The sequence below is a fragment of the Humulus lupulus genome, chromosome 7, assembly GCF_963169125.1.
Source record: "Humulus lupulus chromosome 7, drHumLupu1.1, whole genome shotgun sequence".
NCBI lineage: Eukaryota > Viridiplantae > Streptophyta > Magnoliopsida > Rosales > Cannabaceae > Humulus > Humulus lupulus.
In genome coordinates this window covers 119,741,266-119,759,835 of record NC_084799.1, presented here as the reverse complement: position 1 = coordinate 119,759,835, position 18,570 = coordinate 119,741,266, and the positions used below count along the sequence as shown (strand labels likewise).

At 31.7% G+C, this 18,570-nt stretch overlaps 1 long non-coding RNA gene across 2 annotated transcripts; it reads left to right on the top strand.

The window, feature by feature from the left end:
• The first annotated feature begins 1,378 nt into the window (after positions 1-1,378).
• Positions 1,379-2,792, top strand: LOC133789873 (uncharacterized). Of its 2 annotated transcripts, XR_009873756.1 has the most exons (3): positions 1,425-1,436; positions 1,526-1,658; positions 2,710-2,792. It is a non-coding gene; the product is annotated as an uncharacterized LOC133789873 (long non-coding RNA). The 2 variants fall into 2 exon arrangements; XR_009873755.1 differs by having other exon boundaries at positions 1,379-1,658.
• Positions 2,793-18,570: the final 15,778 nt, after the last annotated feature.

The window sequence follows — 18,570 nt, the reverse complement described above, 5'->3', positions numbered from 1 at the left end:
CCTTTCTGAAACTGAGTTGGATGATATCTTGGTATATTTGTTGTTTTCAAATATCTGACTATATAGTTTCCTGAGTATATTTTTGGATTTGACATTTGATCTTGTTTGTGATTATGTTTTATGGGTTTGAGATTATTTTAGTTTCAGTTTTTTTTATCCTATTTTTGGATTTAAACTTTCGGTGTGCTGTGCTATAAAATCTTGAGCTTCTTGCAGTATTATTTGAGGTAAGGGGGATGTAAATTTGGAAAAGTGTGTAAATATGACCACACTATAGGAAAGACTTCTGCAGCACCATTAGCACTAGTTCTAGAGTTTAGCTTTTAACCTTTCAACATATAAAAGCTGCAATAGTTGCTTGTGGTAAAAATGTCCATATTACATGCGATATCTTGAACATCTGCCATTTTTGTCAAGGTCTGCTGCTATTTTCCGGGTAAGTTATTATTGTACCAGAAATTCTACTCATTTCCATGCTTATTTAAAGGGTAGCGATGATACTAAGTTTTGAAGATTGGGAGTCTATTCAAAGATTTTAGTTTGCATTTGACATTAGTTGTTTCTGCTTGCAAACTCTGGTTTTATTAATGTACTTTTTCCTTTATATGACTTCAATCTGTTACTTTTTTGCTTGAATGATCCTTTTTTTTAAGAAAAAATTATTTGGTGGTTGTATTTTGATGGATGCGAAACTATGTGATAAGTTTGTCTAAAACAAGTAGGAGAACTATTAAGAAATAGCTTAAGAATCATGTTTAGGTGATGAAAATAGTAATCACCCTTTCCCTTGTCATATTTATTTTTATCATTTAAGTGATGTTTTTTTTCTTTTAAATATGTACTGGATACTTTTCTCCTAATGACTGTGAAATTGATTTATATTTCATGTGACACAGTGGGTTCTTCAATAGTACAATTTTTTTAAGCGATTCTCAAATCTCGGAGAGATGCCGCAAAAGTGGCAGGCTTTCCTGTCTTAAATTTAGGGAGCAAGCATGTTAGAAGTGACAAAGTCAGAGATAAAGTAAAAGATATACAAGATATGGAGACTGCTCTTAAAGAATTAATGGTAGTGTAATTACCTTTCTTTCGAACACTTACCTTTGTAACTGATTTGAGCTTTGCAGGATCAAGCTTCTTGAAGGCTTAAAGAAATAAAAGGTCTTCATGAAGAGAGAGTACATATATTGCAGCAGCTATCTAACTTGCAGGTCACTTTAATGTATAACTAGTCTTTTGTGTGTGCTGATTTTATTACTTTAAAATATCATTTCACTAATGCTAACTCTTCTCGCAAATGGACAGAGAGAAATTGAAGAATGTAGCATGTATTTCCTCTTCCCAAGCCTACCTCTTATTGAGAGATCAAATTGAAAAATCAAAATCTGAAGCTATTGAGTATCAGGCTTCGTATGAGAAACTTCAGGTTGTAACTGGTCGGTAGTTTATTTATGCCTTTTATCTGCCATTTTTTGCTAAGATGTCATTCTGATGCTAAAAATAATGTTGTCATTGGAGATTGTAGGCTGAGAAGGATATTCTTGTCTTAAAGGAAAGGGAACTCAGTGTTAAAAGTGGTGTCATTGATTTCCTTCGAAGATCTGCTGCAATTGAGATTCATTGGTCAGGCTGCTGAGATACAGAAATTGCAAACCATGGTATGTATTATGTTTTCAGATTTGTATCTTTTAGATGGTCACTAGGTGGAGACTGGCCATCACTATTAATCTTTGGTTAATTGTATAAATGTCATGTCACATTAAATTTATCCTTCTTAGTTCTAAGCAATGGAAATTGGTTCTATGCTTTTATATTCATTGATTATTTTTAGTTGCGCAAAAAATCTGCCAAGTCTATGATGCTGTTTAAAACATCATCATATAGATCATTTAAAACTCCATGTATAGGAATAGAAAGAGTAAATAATGAAATGAAGAATTCTACCCAAGAGAAGGATGTGATTTCTAACAAAGAAACAGGACAAGCTAAGTGGAGCTCTTATTTTCAGTAGTGTATGTTAGTCATGTGCCTTTAATTGGATTGCTAGTTCAATAAAGTGAATATTCAATGCTTTCCCTTCAATCTATGTTCCAGCTTATGTACGTGTGTGGTTTATTACTTGACACTAGCCATATATATATATATAAATATATGTAAATGGTAATTTTGTTCCTGCTGAAGTTTCGTGTGTCAAGAATTTAAGATATAGTCTTTTCTTTTGTCAATTGTGATTATCTGGCTTAGTGCACGTAACAAATTGATCTTTGATTTAAGCAAATTTACCTGCTCTGCTCTGCTTTTTTACTCTGGAAAAGGTGAAGTCCTGGAACAAATCACCATCATTATCATCTTTATCTTCTTGGATTTGCATTTATTGTGCCATTAGATATGAAACACGCATTTTATTGATTTTTCCTCTTTTTTATTTCTATTTAATATGATAAACATTTCCAAGTCTATACTTACTTTACATTTATTGAGAATGATATATTTGTTATCTTGATACATTTCACAAGCCTTGTTTTAAGTTGCATGTTTTGTTGCTTCAGTCGTTGTTTTGCACAGTAGTACATCTTGCTATACCCTGCTGTTTTGTCAAGTTTTGGAGTTATTACAAATTTAATTTAAACTTTATATGCTTACAGGTGGAAACTAGCTTAAGTCTTATGTTCTTAATAATAAAAGGACTTTTTTTTTTACAATGTGCAGGTATATTGAGATGATTTCTTTGGAGCAATTCTTGACAACATTTGTAGTTGAGGCCTTTAGAATGGAAGAATGTATTTTACTAATTTTTGTATACATTTCTTGTTTTGTATTTAGTGATAAAGGAATCTGGATTGGGCATAAATTATGTTGTAATATGATTTCTTAAGCCTAGACTAGTAGACTAAATATTGTAATTACATTTGAGTAATTAATAAAAGTCTATTTATGTTACCTTATTTGGCTTCAACTTTCATATTTGTGTTTCCTAGTTTTGTGTAAGTAAAAAAAGATTATGTTTCTCTAAGCTAATATAACACATGTGTTATACTAAAGTGTAGTATAACACAAATAATGTGTTATACTAAAGTGTAGTATAACACAAAAAAAGTGTTGTACTAAAGTGTAGTATAACACAAATTTATAAGTATTGAAATGTGTTATATAATCGACTATAAATAACATAATTAAACACTTATCTATTTATTAAAATAACACAGAAATTGTGTTATCGTTGATAGTATAATAACACATCTGTATAACAATGATAAAGTGTTATGTAAAGTACCCTGACCTACGATAACATAGTCGGTCTTAACACATCAAAAAGTGTTATGGTATGTTTTGATAACACATTTTTGGTGTTATTAAAAGCATTTTTTCTTGTAGTGATGATTTTTTTTTTATAAAGTCTAAATTGTGTATAAAGAAATTTATGTTTTGTACAAGGGTTATTTTGGGCGATTACCCTTCATTTTAAAAAATTAATTTTTACACCTCGTGTTTTGTCAAAAGGTTAAAAATATAAATAGATAGATCGATTATTTGAACACTCTATTTTGACCGATTACATGTTTTGAACTTTTATTTTTTTTTAAATTATCTTTGGACCATTTATGTATTCAAAAGGTTAAAAATTCTTTATAAAAAGTAAATTATATATAATATGTTTTGTATAAGGGTTCACACCGTTTTGAACTTTCTTTTTTAGCCGATTACTCGATTGGACCCTTTATTTTTTTTTTAAATTTAACTTTTAGACTTCGTGTTTTGTCAAAACGTTAAGAATATGAATATATAGATAAATTATTTGAACCACATGTATTTTGGTCGATTACTTATTTGGACCCTTTATTTTTTAAAATGGTAAAATAAATTATTAAAAATTTAACAAAATAGTGTAAATTAGAATATATTTTATTTTATATAATTGTGTTGTAGTTTAATTTATATATAGATAGATGTTTAGAAACTAAGATAAAAGAAAATAGAGTTAATGGCAATTAATTTATTATTATTATATATAGATAGATATTTAGAAAATAAAATAAAATAAAAGAGAGTAAATTATTATTATTATTATTATTATTATTATTATTTTAAAAATATATTGTTTTTATAAAAAGTTGAATAAAAAAATGAGAAAAACTAAGAAAATAGATAGAGTGAGTTAGAGCAATTTTAGAGTGTCTTTATATAAATAAATAGATTTATAATATTTAAAAAAAAATTAGAAAAACTAAGAAAACACATCATCTCCTTGTGACTCTCCTATATATAAATATATAGATTTATAATATTTTTAAAAAATAATACAATATGAGTAAGGAAATTATAATTTTTTTTATAATGATAGAAAATTATAATTTTTGTAGACACTTAGTAATTCTTTCACTTTTTTTAATGTTATATATTTTTGTATAATTCACCCGAAATTATATGTAAAATATAAATTTGATAAAGTAACAAAAAATATAATTACTGGGCAAGATTGAGTTAAATCAATCATCATAAGAAAAAAATATTAATATTTGGACAAATTACAAATCAAAGTCAATGAATGGTTTATTTATAGCCTAAAAGTATAATCCCACAATGATTTGTAAACCATGTGGGACTATATGAATTTTTGAAATGATTAATTAATCATTTTTTAAAATAAAAAATTAGAAAAACCACAAATTATGAAAAAATAGATATATCATATATTATTGATTCTAGGAAGTTACACCACATCCATATAGCTTAAATATATATTTATATATGCATACACGCTTCATTTTAATTATAATATTTTTAAAAAAAAATATCTCATTTAAAAAGATATTTAAATATCTCTATTTAAATTAGTTAATTAATTTATCATTATATATAGATAGATGTTTAGAAATTAAGATAAAAGAAAATCCAGTTAATATTAATTAATTTATTATTATTATATATATAGATATTTAGAAAATAAAATTAAAGAGAGTAAATTATTATTAGTTTTTTTAAAATAGAATAAAAATATATAGTTTTTAGAAAAAGTTGAATAAAAAAATGAAAAAAAAACTAAGATAATAGATAGAGTGAGTTAGAGCAATTTTAGAGTACAATATATAAATAAATAGATTTATAATATTTAAAAAAATTTAGAAAAACTAAGAAAATACATCATCTCCTTGTGACTCTCATTTATATAAATATATAGATTTATAATATTTAAAAAAATAATACAATATGAGTAAGAAAATTATAATTTTTTATAATGATAGAAAATTATAATTTTTGTGGACACTTAATAATTCTTTAACTTTTTTTAATGTTATATATTTTTGTATAATTCACCTGTAATTATATATAAAATATAAATTTGGTAAACTAAAAAATATAACTATTGGGCAAGATTGAGTTAAATCAATCATCATAAGAAAAAAAAATATATTAATATTTGGACAAATTACAAATCAAAACAATGAAGAGTTTATTTATAGCCTAAAAGTATAACTCCACAATAATTTGTAAACCCTGTGAGACTATAGGGATTTTTGAAATGATTAATTAATCCTTTTTTTAAAATAAAAAATATTAGAAAAACCACAAATTATGAGAAAATAAATAAATGATAAATTATTGATTCTAGGAAGTGACATCACTATAGCTCTCATTTATATAAATATATAGATATAGATATATATTAGTAACTATTTTGTTTCTATTTTTGATATAATTCTATATATATGATGCATTTTGATATAAGTTCATTTGATATAATTCTATATATATATGATGCAAAAACAATTGAAACTATTGATGCATTTAATATAATGTTCAACAATTTCGTTTAATATATTCCATAAGAAAATGTTTTGAATAAATTTCAGAAACAAAATAATATCCTAATTCACAAAATTCTATACAAAATAAATTAGTAACAATTTGATTTCTATATAAAATCCTACAACTAAATCCTTTGTTATAAATTTGTAACTACTTGGTAAAAAAAAATCTATGCAACAAAAAGTTACTTTTGACATTTTTAAAAAACAAATCATCTAAATCATTATGATGATACCAATATTTATATAAAAAAAAAAACAAATAAACTGAGAATATTAATCAGAAACAAAACAGTTCCCAAAAAACTACAAAACTCCATAATTGATATTCTTTATATTGTACTAATTCCTAACAAAGATTAATTAAACAGAGATTTTTTTTAATCGATGGATCTATTAAAATTGACAGACAAACATATGTTCCCTTAATTTAACGAAGAAATATCTTTTAATGTATTACTATATATCTGTTAATAATTATTCTGCTTAGATATCTGCAATATTGTTTTAAAACTTGTATATTGGTGAAAAAAGCCCTTAAAAGAAACCTAAAAGTACCATAAGAATAATAATTCACGAACAGAATATTTATTGTACATAATACCCAAAAAGATACTAAGACCTATGGCTATGTACCATCATAAAAATTGAGAAACTTGTACACCATCTATAAAGAAAGATATCAGACACCAATATCACTTCTCCACAACTCAACATCCTTCAAATATATCTTACAAAAATTCAACAACTACTAAAAGTATCTAAATAATAACCAATCTGTCACGATATTGAATGGTGTTCTTGGAAACTAAAAATCAATCATCTTTGCAACCAAAACAAATGAAAGAAACAAAAAATTACTAAGGGTTGTCCTATAGCAATATCATCAACAACATTCAACTTTTATGAGTGATATTTGATAATCTTTTAAATGTTAACTAATTAAACATTCTAATGCTCCACTAGTCATGAAGTGTTAAGATTAGTGGTAGTTAGCCCAACAAATTATTGCTGTAACAACTGGTTATGCTCGGTATTTTGGTCATTGTTTTCAGCCTATTTATTCTAGGCTGACTCATTTTTGTGTAATTTTGCCTTTCGATATTTCAATAAAACAAAATAAGCTTTTCTCTTCTAATATGGTATCTGACGCAACAAACTTCTTCTTTCTTAGAACCCTAACCATGGCAAGAACAAGATCTACAGGTCACAAGACCTCAAACGCTCATACACCACAAAATCATGTTGCCTCTTCTTCTCTACCGATGGCTCTGTTGGGAATAGTGTCCTTAAAGCAATTGTAGTTGACAAATGTTTTAAATAAAATAAATAATTGAATTGAATTATTATATACATAGACTATGTCTGATATTATATGATAATATTAAGTCAATATCATTAAATTCCAAAGTTTATCTATGTGGTCTTAATCTCATATAGTGGTGAGATGAACGAGATTAAGATAATAAACTTGAAATAGTTTGCAGTAAAATAAAGTTATGGAATCTTTAGATTAATTACTGCTAGTATAGTCTACTAGTATTATGAATACATGTGACCTAGATCCGGATTACTAGTGTAGTATGACATTTTAGTGGAGGTACTTTATATATAGTGATATATAGAACTGGTTCAAATGTGATTTGTTAATACTTGTTTAAACACTATTTCATAGTATTAATCAAACACATCAAACAATGATCATATACACGATGATCTTAATCCTGAGGTTGCTATGTACTCCTATATATATCATCTGATCATTTTATTCATGTGTTAAGAGTTGTCAGAATGATCATGCTAAGAACAGTTGTGTTTGGGGACTCAATGATATATATGGCTGGAAACATAGTTTAACAGATATGGAATCTATACCTTCTTATTGATTGAATAATGGTTCCCTATTGGATTGACTTTTGGAACTGAAAAGGTTATGAGCGCTCACGTCTCAAACTTGTTGTGATACAACCTTCACTAGTAAAGTCTATGGTACACTAGGAACTGTTAGGGCTTTATGCCCTAATTAAAACTCAATTTCTTTGTAATCTCATTTATTATCAATAAGAGAATAGAAGTCATTTTTTGACTTGGTCAATCACTTAGCTCACATGTTTTATTTTCATGATTATTTGTTTAATATAAACTTCTATTAAATCTCGAGCATATAGTTAATCGTATTTGAAGTGACGTAATCACAGTGGAATATAAATATGATTATATGTTCAAAATAAGTTAGTCCTAAGATTAGTCAGTGCACAGGATTTACACTGACTTTCCAATCTACGATATGATCTACTTACACATTGTAGTGTTATGTTCTTTCCAGAACATTAGCAAAGTAGATAAGATCAGACGTATTTGTTACATCGAACTGGACCGATATTGACAGTTGATAGGATAAGTAAACATACAGTTATTATCTATTCTAGTCATATCATATAGTTGACCATAGGTCAATTCAATCTCAATTCTGAGTGGTTAGCATTCTAACTGATTGTATTAATTGAGTTCTTTGACTTGTTCGTTACTAGCTTACCCTACGGACTCGCCTATACTTACATCTTGGGAACTCGGTAGTATGAACATCTATAGCTTTTGATAAAGAAGTGAAACGATGGTTTCCTTTTAGTTTGGTTCAAGGTGTTAAATGATAGAGATCTCATTTCAGTAATTAAATTAGTTTACTGAAATATCATTTACAAGGAACTAAGTGTTTTAAGGATAAAATACAATGAAGGGTAAAACGGTATTTTAGTCCCATCTCATTATAGACCGTCTATAGAGGATTGAGTGACAATTATGGTTGTAACAATGGGTAATTAATAGCATATCTATATTTGTTATAGAGTGTTCTATGAATTCAATAGTGCAAATCCGAGTCTTTAGTGGAGTCACGGGGAACTAATAAGTTAGTAAATTTATTTGTTAGATTTATGATAACTTATTGGAGACTGATTTCATAGGCCCATGGTCCCCAATATATCTTGGATAAAATCATCTAGATAGTGTCAATTAATTGATTTAATTATCAATTAGAATTATCAAAGTTGACCAGGTTAATTTTGGATAGTTTCACAGAGTTAGGTAATTTAGATAAGAAAAGAGAAATTTAGGCAGATGTATTAATTAAGATAAATTGATATCCAAATTAATAAATAAGTTTAAATCAAGGTTCAAATTATAAATAATTAATTTGATAAAAGATTTAAATAATTATTTAATTAATTAAATTAATAGAAAATAATACAGGCCTAGATTTTAAGTCCAATGGGCTTATAATCAAATGAGAAATTTCACGGACCTAAAGTCCATGATAATTTCGACCTAGGGCTGTTAATTGGCTATTATTTTATTGATTTTTAATTAAATAAATTACCTAAATGAGTCTATAAAAGAGAGTTGAAAATAGAAGTCAAGTTATAAGTTGAAACACAAGTTTCTGATAGGTTTTAGATTCTCTCTAAACATAAGTCCTTTCTAAGCCTCAATTTTTCTCTTATATTCTTCTTCTCTCTGTATCTATCTCATGTGTTGAGAATTGCCCACTCTAGTCTAGGTGATTCCAATGATACTTTGGAAGATTGTGAAAAAAATTGAAGATCGGTTTAGTTTTTTGGTAATACTCTGCGACAGAAAGGATACAAGGGTTAGAGAAACTGAAGGAATGACTCATTCATTCCGATGCGTATAATGTAAGTATTCTTATAATTATTGCTCTTTGAATTCAATTTTAGAAACATGTTATAGGTTATCTCATATTAATTTGTTTAATATTAGATCTACATGAAAATAAAGAAAGATCTTGTATAAGTTTTCCTAACAGGAACAAGATATAGCTAAAATGGTAAAACGGTAATTTTATTCACTTTTAATTATGAACCATTAATAGAGGATTGATGCTATATGTAATGATTATATCAATGGACACTTTATTCTTTAATAAAGTACTCATTAAATATATGTCTATAATTATCAAGAGATCAATCTCATATTTATAGTGGAGTGATCATGACAGGAATAAATATGATTATTTAATCAAAGAGCTTTGATTAATAATGTAATATTTATTGGAGATTGATATTATAAGTCCATAGGTCCCCAAGGTGGCTCTATCAACATCATATCAAGGTAGGAGTTGATACAAGGGTATAACTGTAATTTGAGAATTTTGAGAAGAAATTTATTCTTCGGTTCAAGTATGAAATTATATGATAATTGAGGTTGAATAATTAATTTAGAATTAATTATTAATTTTCAAAAATATATTTATTAATTAAAATATGTAAATTTTTAATTTCATATATATATAAATAAATAAATAAAATTTTGAAATTAATTATTTTATTTAAGTGGGAAAAATTAAATTGGTAAGTCAAAAAATAGTTTTTGATTTATTTAATTTTAAAAGGTAATGATAATGATGATCATTAATTTGAATTTTGAATTTAAAATTTAAATTTTGAAATATGGTTGTCATCTTTTCCTTAAAAAGATAAACTTATTTTGCGGAAGATTGATTTTAATTAAATAATTAAATAAATGAAAAATGAAAAAATCCCTGAAAAGGGAATAGTGGGTCCCGCATGACACGGTCTAGAGACTATGCCATGCGTGTGCCACATATATAGATATTGTATCAGTGTAGTTTTTATTTTATTTATTTAATTATTTAATAAATTGGAAACGGTTTTTCAAATTTCATATGTTAGATATTTACCTAAAATTAAATAATTTCATCATTATTAAAATATATTTATATTACTATTATTATTATGAATAATAAGGTACTATATATATCTATATATATGATATAGAAGAAGAGAAAAATATAGAAAACAAAAATACACAATTAAGAATTCAGAATAGTTCTCAGAGTTTTTTGTCAAACAAAACTGTTTCTTCTTCTTCTTCTTCTTTATTCTACCAATTCTTATACCATAATCCAAGTTCTCATGTGTTGAGAAATACTTGTGATTCCTAAAACTGCAAACTCATGTTTTCTATGTACCCACACACATCTTAAGGTGTAGAGAACACTCTGGAAGATCGTGGTTTGAGTGCTCAAAGCTTTGGATAAAAAGATCGATAAATATACGAAAGACTCAAGGACACTTGATAGGCTTCACGAGATAAAAGTTCATGTTCTTGTATGTTTATATGTTATATATAAATATATTGTATATTTATATATTTGTTGCATGATTAATAATATAGTATGAAAATATTTCTGGATTGTTTTCTTGATTATATAAACTGTTTATATGATTAATGAATTTTTTTTTTATTGTTGTTATTCCCATAAAACAATGGGCCTACCACGCCAATTCCGCTGCGTGCTCTGAATGTTTTTCCAATAGGCTCCACCTCCCATTCCGACTGATCCAAAAAACTCTTCAGCTTCAACCATCGGCATCAATGGAGGAAACATCACTGCAACAAACCAATTTTCTCCTTTACAATCAACCGATCGACCTCCCCAAGATGATCCTAGTCCTTACCATTTGGGAATAGGAGATCACCCTAATTTTGTCATTGTTCTTTCGCCTCTCATAGGTCAAGAAAATTTCCAATCTTGGAAATAAGCTGCCTCCAATTCTATCGGTGCCAAGAACAAAACCTCCTTCATTGATGGCTCTCTTCCCTGACCCCCTACTAATGACCCCAACCACTCGGCCTGGGTTCAATGCAACAACATGGTCATGGCTTGGATCCTTCAATCGGTTTCCAAAGAAATCGAGGCAAGCATTATGTACAAAGATCGAGTTGTTGATATGTGGAATGATCTCCATGACAGATTCAATCAAAACAATGGACCTCAAATTTTCCAGCTCAAGACCTTTGTATAAAGTCTCAAACAAGGTTATAACAATGTCAACACTTACTTTACCCAACTCACTGCCTTTTGGGATGAGCTCCAAGAATACCAACCTTGCACTCCTTGCACTTGTGGTTGCTCTTGTGGAGCCATGACTAAAATTCTTGACTACTATACAAGAGATCAAATCATCCAACTTCTAACAAGTCTCAATGAATCTTATATTCAAATTCGGGCTCAAATCCTGTTGTATGATCCTCTCCCTTCACTCCAGAATGTGTTTTCTATGGTGGTCCAAGAAGTGAGACAAAGATCTCTAGGTCTCAACCCTGCTCCCATCATCATTGCAGCCCCTACAACATCATCGACTCACACTCAAAACACTTATTCAAGAACCAAGAAGCCACGACCATCTTGTTTGCACTGCCACAAACCGGGACACTTGGCTGAGAAGTGCTACTACCTTCATAGATTCCCACCCAAATATGGTACCAAAAGAAAGTTTTAAGAAATTTCCAAGCCCATGGTGAATCAAGCTCAAGCATCATCATCTTCAACTCCCGCTGCCTTGCTGAACTCACAATGCCAATTGAGCCAACAACTTTAATATCAACCTTTTATAAGTGATCCCACTTAACCCTCAACTTCTCAAGTTTCTGGTAACAATCTCTATCCCTCTACTTGGATAATGGACAGTGGTGCTACTCACCATGTGTACCATAACCTTAGTTGTTGTACTTCTTTCAATGAAACATTGGTTGCTAATGTAGTAACCCTTCCTAATGGCCATCAAATTAGGATCACCAAATCTGGAACTGTAAAATTAAATTCACATATGACATTGTTGAATGTACTTTACATATCTGATTTTTATTCAACTTAGTCTCGGTTAATACCTTCCTTAGAGACACCAATTATTCAATATTTTTCACATCTTTTTGTTGTTTTCTTTAGGTTACTTTTCCAATTTCAAAGATTGGGATTGCTAAAAGACATGGCAACCTCTACTTCCTTGAACAAGACAGCAAGTTCACTCATTCTTACCGCTCTACTGTTACTAATAATTCTTGTAGAAATGTAGACCAATGGAATTATCGCCTACTTCATCCACAATGTTAACAACAAATTTTATGAATAAAATTGTCTCTTTTTCTACTCATAAATCTCATACTCAGCATTGTTCTAGTTGTCATTTAGCTAAACAAAAGCGCTTACCTTTTCCTTCTCCTAATAACATGTGTAACGCCCTGGTAAGCCAAGATTGTTACACTGTGTGTTTAAAATGGTACTTAACTCGCTAAGCGAGTCATTTGAACTTAAATGTGTAATTAAAACTAAACCAAGGTTAGCTATTAAAAACTTTGGTCAATGAATTAGTCATTTTTCATTAAAAATGCTTATTTTATACACATGATCGCAAAAAGTGGTTTCAGAGTGGTAAAAGACAAATGAAATACACACTAGCCTTCCTAAGCGGCAGAACAGGATTCTACTCTAATTCGTCCTAAGTGATCCCAGCCGTGGTGCTCAAGTAGGCTGCATATGAACACATCGCCCCTGAAGCTCTCCAACTCATGACTAGTCCAGCTTACTCTTGCCCTTACCTACAACATAGAGCACCCGTGAGCCGAGGCTTAGCAAGAAAAACCGCACAAAGTACAACAATAATACAAATAATCAAAGAAGTAATCACATGATTCACAAATAACAGATGTTATCATTCCAATCATTTAACTCGTAAACATATTCTAAATTAATCAATGTCAAGTAATTTTCATTTCCAGCACCATATGTACGATCAATGCCTAATATATCGCGTCTTTCGACACTAAGGTCATAATAATGGTTGCATACTCACAACCAATCAAGGTATGTAATAAATGTACATCATCAACTCTTTTAGTCAATGCATTCATAGCATACATTCACAGGTATTTCAAGGCTAATAAGCATTCCAACCAATAGCTTTGTGTGCATATACCAGTCTTTCTTACCTTGAGTCCCAAGCAGATAGCGTAAGGCGATCCCGAGCACGATCCTTATTCCCGACCCTAATGGTATAACATAGTCACAACATAATAGCAAACAACCATCAATAACAAGCGAATAAAGGTTCCCGAACGGAGCCCTAGCACCTGGGACCTCGAATTCTACTAAACAGGGTAGTAGAATCCTTCCCGGGCCCTTAGGTTTAAGTCCCCACAACCTAAAACCCAACTTGGCTAATAACCTCAATTTGAGTCGCGACGCCCCTCACTAAACGTCGCAGCTCTCTACAAGTCAGAGAGACTTGACCTTGATTTCCCTGGACATGCGTCGCAGTGCAGCCCACCAAGCGCTACGGCGCTAAGGCGATTCAGAAAACCACCCAAGCCCCTAAGTTATGTGGGCTGCGACGCTCCAAGAATAGCGTTGCAGCACAACCCCACAAACCCAGAAACCTGAGATTTTAAAAATCACCCAACCTCCCAAAATCATTCCAACACCCGATTTCTCTCACAATTGACCATGACAATGGTTCCAACAACCCAGAAATTTACAAACCAATCTCAAAACTCGATCAACCCCTTATAGAAACTAAGAATTTAGAAAGAACTTTTAAACTCCAAAACTTTAAAAACTCAGAACTTAAAATTGAAAATTACCTCTGTTCAAATTGTTTCCTAGCTACTCCCTTAAGCTTAGAAGATCCCAGTCCTAACTAAGCTTCAATTCCCCAGCAAGTCTTGCCCCAAAACTCAGAGAATCACTGCTTTTCCCTTCAATTTTCCAAAGCCCCAACTATGAGAGTGAGAGAGAGCAAACGAGAGAGAGAAAGAGAGATTGAGTGTTGAGTTTATCTGGTTTCTAAAGGCTTCCACTAGCCTAAGTCTTTCTAGGGTTAGGGAAAAGACAAAAACTTCCCTAGCCCTCACCTTAGTTCTATAATATCCTCAAGGGAAAAATCATTTTTTTCCACCATTTTCCCGGTAAACCTCAAATTTCACTTAACATTTCCAATTAATCTCAATAATCTTTCAAACACTAATATTTTCCTCCCAATTATAATTCATACCCTAATATCCCCGGTAACTCACCCAATTACTAGAATACCCCTAAGCTCACCCCAAGCCAGGTATTTGACCCCGTTGTGACTTTTCCGCTAAACTGCTCACTAGAATTGCCTCGGGCAACACATCTCAAATATATCCACATAATAATGTGGTCTCACTCATAGAGCATGTAGAATACAAATATACCCTCAATGGGTCAAAAATTACAAAAATGCCCTTTTAGGCCTATAAGCACATTTAATACACCTAAACATGCATAAGCTGTCATATCATCATATAACTCATAAAATTCACCTAATCGCACATGTATAATCACAATAACTCATAAAAAAATCCAATTATACTTTCCCGGCACAGTATTCAAGGCACTAAGCCTTACTTGCGAATTTGGGACGTTATAACTATCCCCTCTTTATAGAAATTTTGTCCTCGAAATTTATTCAAACATCTTGGGATACTGGTTTCGCATAGCTGACTCTATCTTTGCAGTCAAGTGCTTTACCTTGGTATTTCATTATAACACTCTCAATAAAATGATAATCTTATTCCTTAAGACTTTATCCTTTCTAACTAGAATTCCCCACTGGCTTCTCCTTACGTAATAAGTCTCACTGTAACTCTAGGGTCCCTTCACCCAAACAGGAGAAGTACTCAACATCTTTGTCCTTAGTTGTAACGTCCCAAATTACCTAATAAGGCTTAGAGCCTTGATTAGGGGGCCAGGATGGCAATTTATGGAAATTATGTGCTCATGTGAGTTATATTATAATATGAATAGATGTGCATGTTTAGGTGTATTAAATATGCATGTGGGCTCGTTTCTTATTAGAAGGGCAGTTTTTCATAATTTGGCTTGTTATGAGTATATTTGGCATATATGTGATATATGTGTGAGACCACATTATTATGTGGATATATTTGTGTTACTCGACACGAGACAATCCTAGGGAGAAAGTTAGCGGGAAAGTCACAACGGGACCTAATACCCGACCCAAGGCGAGTCAAGGGGTATTTCGGGTATCTAGTACATTATCGGGTTATCGGGTAATGGGAATAGATATTCGAGGATATATTTGGAGTTAATAAGATTAGGAGGGAATGCTGGGGATTTTGACCATTTTTCCCTCGGGGACGTTTTTGGTACCCTGAGCCTTGGGATTTGTAATGCCCTGAAATCCCTAATGTGGTTTAATGGCTAGATTAGTAGGCCGGGAGGGCCATAATTGTTTAATTATGTCATTAAATGATCATATGCATGTTTATGTGAATTATATTATAATATGATGTTAAATGCATGCATGTGGGTCCACATTTGATTGTTAGGGTGTTTTGGTAATTTTGCCCGTTGAGGGCATATTTGTGTATTTTGGTGCATATTGTGATTTATGGATGAGATCCCATTATTATGGAGATATATTCGAGCTATTCGGCATGAGACGATCTTATATTGTAAATTAGCGGTTTTTTCATAACGAGGTCATTTACTGGGATATTGGATAATGAGAATGTGTATTTGATGATAAATTAGGAATTATTGAGATCAGGAGGAAATTCTGGGAGTTTTGACTATTATATCCCCGGGGGTGTTTTTGGGACCCCGAGCATTAGGTTTTATTTGAGGTTACTTAAGCCAGAAGTAGTCTGACAGATAGAACCGTACGTTAAAACACCCTTCTCTCTCTTCCTGTTAGCCTTTTTGACGTTCGTGGCAATTTCGAAGAAATCTTGAGTTCTAGGAGTTGGAATCAAGCGAGGATCGAGGCATAGCGATCCTAGGAAAGATTAGAAGCTTCTTGACCAAAGGATTTAACGAGAAACAATCCAATCAAAGGTAAACTAATTTTTAAGTTTTGAGTTTTTAGAGTTTCTAAGCTTTGAATTGGATTTTGTGAATTGATGAGTTTTTTATTCGTTTGAACTTAGGGATTTGATTATTTTGGATCATTGGGATGTTTGGGAACTTTGATTTTTGGATTTCGAAGTGTTTAGGTATGTTTTTGGAAGGTTTAAAATGAATAAAATCGGAGTTATGGCTGGTTCCTGGGTGGGGGTCACAGCCCTGTTCTTAGGTGCTGTGGCCCAAGCTCGAAGAAGCAGGAGGAGGAGTTTTGGGCGTGCTGGGCACCGCAGCACTAGGTAGTGGGCGTTGCGACTCAGGAAGGGTTTTGAGGCCAATTGTGTGTTTTGATCATGGGAACCCAGTTTTAGGCCTCGGGATCGCTCCTACTACCCGGATTAGTGGGATTCGATGCCCCGGAGGCTAGATCTTGGCTCGGGAACCTTTGTTATTCATTTTATTGATGGTATCCCATATTTGGTTATGACTAGGTGACCGCTAAAGGGCTTAAAGGTTGACCGTTCTCAAGGGCCGTTCTTATATTAACTCTCGCTCGAATCAGAGGTAAGAAAACTGCACCCTGTGTATATGACATGCACGATTGTTGTTGAGGCATGTTGGTTATTAAATGTGGACATTGATTGCATATTAAATGCTTAGCAACTCTTGCTTACTTGTGTATGGCACTGACTAGTCAGGGTCGGCATTGGTTGTGTATTACTGACCTGAGAGTCAGAAATGGCATAAGCTGTAACACCCTGGATGGCCAAGACCGCAACTGTGTATTTATAATGGTGCAGGACTTGCAAATCAAGTCATTTAGTTAAAAACGTGCTATTGAAATCATGAATGAGCTAGGGTTAAAAGGTTTTGGCTTCAAGAGATACATTTCATATAATTAAACATTTTATACATGGGATCCCAAAAGAAACAGCATTTAAAAGTCTGTTTACAAAATTTCCAATGTACAGACAACCACTAGCCATTCTAAAGGCAAAACAGATGTTTATGGTTCTCCTGTCCCTGTCTCCCCTCAACCATGGCGGCTGAGCAGCTTTTCATGTACATTCTGCTCCCAGAGCTCTCCAAATTAGGGCTGATCAAGCTTTCCCTTGCCTTTACCTGCACCACAAAGCACCCGTGAGCCAAGGTCCTGCAAGAAAGCATAATATCATAACACAAGTACTGATTATAATCATAAACCCTTTAAGCATGTTTAAACATTTAGCAATCCCTAATAAACATATAACTTATTGACATAAACATGAATTCACAAGCTAACAATTAGCCATTCAGCATATCATACTCAACAATCAACCACAACAACCAGATTACACAATAAATAGGGCCGACACCCTTAGGTTGCACCCTCTGTTTACCCCACTGGCTCCGGCCCGCTTAAACCGAGCGCAGTGCATAATTAGTTGTCCTCAGCTACCAGTGGCCGAGCCACGCCCTGTGTGCTAATGTAAACTTCGGCACTCTTAGGCCGTTTGTCTACTATTTACATGGCATAATACCATCCTCTATAAGGCATACAAAACAGGGAGCCCTTAGTCCCATTATGAATCCACAACCGTGTAAAGAACGCCCTAGACTAGTACTTATTAAAACATTCACATATCATTGGTCCATAAAGAAAAACCACTTTTTATAAAGGTCTCAGTGGGGACTTGCTTAAAACAATGCAAGTGGGGCCCATTAGTTTAAAAATAAAATATGAGTTTTTATGAAAAGTTCAAAAGAAACAATATTAAATAATTAAGTCCCACTGATAATTTAGAAAGTCTCTTAAAACATAACATAATTAAAATGGTGTCCTAAAGTGATCATTTATTTCGTCCATAGGATACCCCACGCCATACACCCTACAATGATAGAACTTCTCACGTCACCACGCGTGCCACAAAGAAATCCTATTTGCTACCTAGAAGGGAAAGTAAGGGGGTGAGCTAAAAGCCCAGTAAGGAAGTACAAACAATAAGCAAGTAAGGATACAACAAATACAAACACTATCGTTCATCTTAAACATCATGACATCATAGCATATCATAACAT